Source organism: Capra hircus, chromosome 10 (genome assembly GCF_001704415.2).
Source record: "Capra hircus breed San Clemente chromosome 10, ASM170441v1, whole genome shotgun sequence".
NCBI lineage: Eukaryota > Metazoa > Chordata > Mammalia > Artiodactyla > Bovidae > Capra > Capra hircus.
The window spans coordinates 16,651,921-16,656,015 of NC_030817.1; the positions used below are offsets into that span (position 1 = coordinate 16,651,921).

The 4,095-nt window shown below is 45.9% G+C and overlaps 1 long non-coding RNA gene across 2 annotated transcripts; it reads right to left on the bottom strand.

Moving 5' to 3' along the window:
- Window positions 1,903-3,895, bottom strand: LOC108636904. 2 transcript variants are annotated; one of them, XR_001918624.1, is made up of 3 exons: window positions 3,796-3,895; window positions 2,422-2,496; window positions 1,903-2,010 (listed from the first exon to the last, which is right to left on the bottom strand). It is a non-coding gene; the product is annotated as an uncharacterized LOC108636904 (long non-coding RNA). The 2 variants fall into 2 exon arrangements; XR_001918623.1 differs by having other exon boundaries at window positions 2,422-2,501.

Genomic DNA, 4,095 nt, shown 5'->3' on the forward strand with positions numbered 1-4,095 from the left:
CCCTGATAGCTCAGTTGGTAAAAAGAATCTGCCTGCAACGCAGGAAACGCCTGCGTTCGATTCCTGAGTAGGAAAGATCCCCTGAAAAAGGGACTGGCTACCCACTCCAGTATTCTGGCCTGGAAAATTCTATGGACAAAGAGTCGGACACGACTGAGCGGCTTTCACTTTCATAAAGAAGTTTGGATTTAGCTTTTATACCTTAAAAGAAGCAGAACTTTAGACACTGATTGTTTAGAGCTTTGTTGAAGATTAGAGGGAGGGAACGGTGTTCAAGAGTTGGAGAGAGAAAATGTGGAAGCCCCTACCTGCCTGCCTGCGAAGTCACTTCAGTCGTGTATGAGTCTTTGCGACCCTATGGACGGTAAACCGCCAGGCTGTCCATGGGATTCTCCAGGCAAGAATACTGGATTGGGTTGCCATTTCCCCCTCCAGGGTATCTTCCCAGCCCAGGAATCCAACCGGGTCTCTTAAGTCTCCTGCATCGGGAGGCCAGTTCTTTACCACTAGCGCCACCTAGGAAGCCGCTAGCAGCCCCTGAGGTCCCTAGCAGCCCCTGAGGTGCCTGATACTGAAAAATGGGAAGGCTCTAAAAAACCTAGGTCAGTAGGAAGTGAAGCTTTGATTTCTCCGTTGCTTAATTTGGTCTTGACTATAGAAGCCTGAGAAACCTATATGCAGGTCAGAAGCAACAGTTGGAACTGGACATGGAACAACAGACTGGTTCCAAATAGGAAAAGGAGTACATCAAGGCTGTATATTGTCACCCTGCTTATTTAACTTCTATGCAGAGTACATCATGAGAAGCGCTGGGCTGGAAGAAGCACAAGCTGGAATCAAGAGTGCTTGGAGAAATATCAATAACCTCAGATATGCAGATGACACCACCCTTATGGCAGAAAGTGAAGAGGAACTAAAGAGTCTCTTGATGAAAGTGAAAGAGGAGAGTGAAAAAGTTGGCCTAAAGCTCAACATTCAGAAAAGTAAGATCATGGCACCTGGTCCCATCATTTCATGGCAAATAGATGGGGAAACAGTGTCAAATTTTATTTTTCTGGGCTCCAAAATCACTGCAGATGGTGATTGCAGCCATGAAATTAAAAGACGCTTACTCCTTGGAAGGAAAGTTATGATCCGAGATAGCATATTAAAAAGCAGAGAGATTACTTTGCCAACAAAGGTCCATCTAGTCAAGGCTATGGTTTTTCCAGTGGTCATGTATGGATATGAGAGTTGGACTGTGAAGAAAGCTGAGCGCCAAAGAATTGATGCTTTTGAACTGTGGTGTTGGAGAAGACTCTTGAGAGTCCCTTGGACTGCAAGGAGATCCAACCAGTCCATTCTGAAGGAGATCAGCCCTGGTTGTTCGTTGGAAGGACTGATGCTAAAGCCAAAATTCCAATACTTTGGCCACCTCATGGGAAGAGTTGACTCATTGGAAAAGACCCTGATGCTGGGAGGGATTGAGGGCAGGAGGAGAAGGGGACTACAGAGGATGAGATGGCTGCATAGCATCACCGACTTGATGGACATGAGTTTGAGCGAACTCCAGGAGTTGGTGATGGACAGGGAGGCCTGGCGTGCTGCGAGTCATGGGGTCACAAAGAGTCAGACACGACTGAGCGACTGAACTGAACTGAACTGAAGTGATAGAAGCTAACTCCAGTGTGAGAAATCTGTGTGCGAGCCTCCTTTTTCTTCACTCAGCTCTGGAAACAGTTACAGGAATATTGTGGTAACAAATTGTAAATAAAACCAAACCGGCTAACAGGGGAGTGAAGGGTTGAGATGACTATGTGAGGGCAACCACCCTGAACAGAATGTTGCGGTTGAACGATATGGTACAACCGAAGGGGCCAGGGCTTTGAATTTTCTCCAAGTATCATAATGTGCAAGCTCGGCTGAATTTAAACTGTGACTTTTATTTTTGAGGAAAAGCCAAAGGGGTGTTAGTTGCTGGAATTCAAAATAAGCCATGGCAGTGAGCATGACAGCATCTGTTTCTGATGGCTGAAACATAAAGACGAAGCATTTCATTAAAATGAATGGTGTTTGGACTTGGTCTGAGATCCCTCTATGCCTGCACAAACACACATCCAATCCCACTTTCCATCGCTGACAAATCAGCCCCTCAGGGTTGCCTCCGTGTTACTCCATGCTAGGCCTTCCTGTGCTCCCATTCAGATATTTACTACCTGCCCACAGAGCATATCCGTTCCCTTTCAGCATTCCCTTGCTCCATCCTCTGACCTGCCTATTACTCACTTCCCTGACTCCCTTCTCTAAACAGTTCTCCTTCGATTCCCTTCCCACTCTCTTGCCACTCCCCAGGTGTGTACCCAGTTGACCAGCACTCCTCAAACCCTTGCCACCATCCACCCATCTCTGCCATAATGTTTTTCCTGTCTGGTTCCTACTTACTAAAAGACGGCAGTCTTCTGCAAACGTTGGCTGAACACAGGAGGAAGGGCTTAGTGAGTTGAACAAAGCCATCATCTGCACTTAGAAACAAAAATCCCCAGATAATAGCTGAGACCATGACACATATTCAAGCCTTATGCAGACTCTGCTTATCCCAGCACTGTGGGCAAGGCAGCAGTTTACTAATTCTGACATTTTCAGGAAGGTAATGATAGTTTTGACTTTTTCCTGTTTACTGATGATCAAACTAGACCCCTTTGAGAATATGGGTTGTACTACCCACACCACCCGTACCCCCATAATACAACACCTAGAGCATAAAGCATATGGAAAAGGGAAAAATCTCAAGTTAGGTTAATCAGTTCAGTTCAGTTGCTCAGTCGTGTTTGACTCTTTGTGACACCGTGGACTGCAGCACTCCAGGCCTCCCTGTCCATCACCAACTCCTGGAGCTGACTCAAACTCATGTTCATCAAGTTGGTGATGCCATCCAACCGTCTCATCCTCTGTCATGCCCTTCTCCTCCTGCCTTCAATCTTTCCCAGCATCAGGGTCTTTTCCAGTGAGTCAGTTCTTCGAATCAGGTGGCCAAAGTATGGTTAATGGAAAGATCCAACTTGCGGATAGATTAGATTGAGTCAATTTGGGCATAAGAATGAAGTGATTTGTGCTTTGTTTCAGATAAGAATGTAAAGCATTGAAATGATTTACCCACAGACATATAAATAACCTATCTTACCGGCTAGAAAGAAAGTGGAGTAGCAGTCCTTATCTTCCCCACTTAAAACTTTAAGTTAGAATAAGACAGTTTTGTTTACCATAAGATCTATCTCTTTCTAGATCTCTTTTCCAATTCTTCAGGCCAATCAAGAACCCAGCAAGCCACTGACAATGAGTGTGGGGGAAGAAAATAACTGAAGGCAAGGTTGATCTGGCCCTTCGATGTGCCAAACTATATAGAATGTTCTTTGCTTTCATATATGTGATATCATTTTATCCTTCCAACATTTCTTGTGAACTAAGTTTTCTTGTGCCCATCTTGACTACCAACGAAACTGAGGCTCAAGTAGTTAAGCAACTTGCCCAAGGATGTGGTACAGAGCCAGTCTTCCAACTCAGATGTCCATTTTCAGAGTATCTGCGCTTCCTGCATTCCCATGAGATGAGGTGAAATGCCCAGAAAACCTCCACCTGGGTCACTTTACAGTTTACCTTTCCACAGGGAAACTCTCGCCCCCTTGTTTACAAAATTTATTTCTTCAAAAAGGCAGAGAAGAGATTAAAGATCTTTTGTGAGATCTGCTAGAACTTCATGAAAAGGTGCTGACACCACAGAGTAAGAACATGGCTCCATCCCAGCCTCCTAGGACTCACCTCTATTTCCTCATTGGCCTGAGATCCAAGAGGCAAAGAGAGACATGCCCCAGAGCACACACAGCAGAAACGTTTGGGCGAGTTCTGGGAGACTCTGACCTGCCCCAGGCTAGGGAGGGCACCACCTAAGTTCACAGGCTACCTGGAGAGCTCCGCCCAGATTTACCTGAAGCCGTCACTCGGGCCTGGTCCCTGCTTCTTCTCCTCTCTCCTCCCCCGTGCCTGACCCTTCAGAGAAGCACGTCTAGCACGAATTCCTCCAAACCCGCAGATGCCTTTAGGATTGTAAAGTGTCTGAAA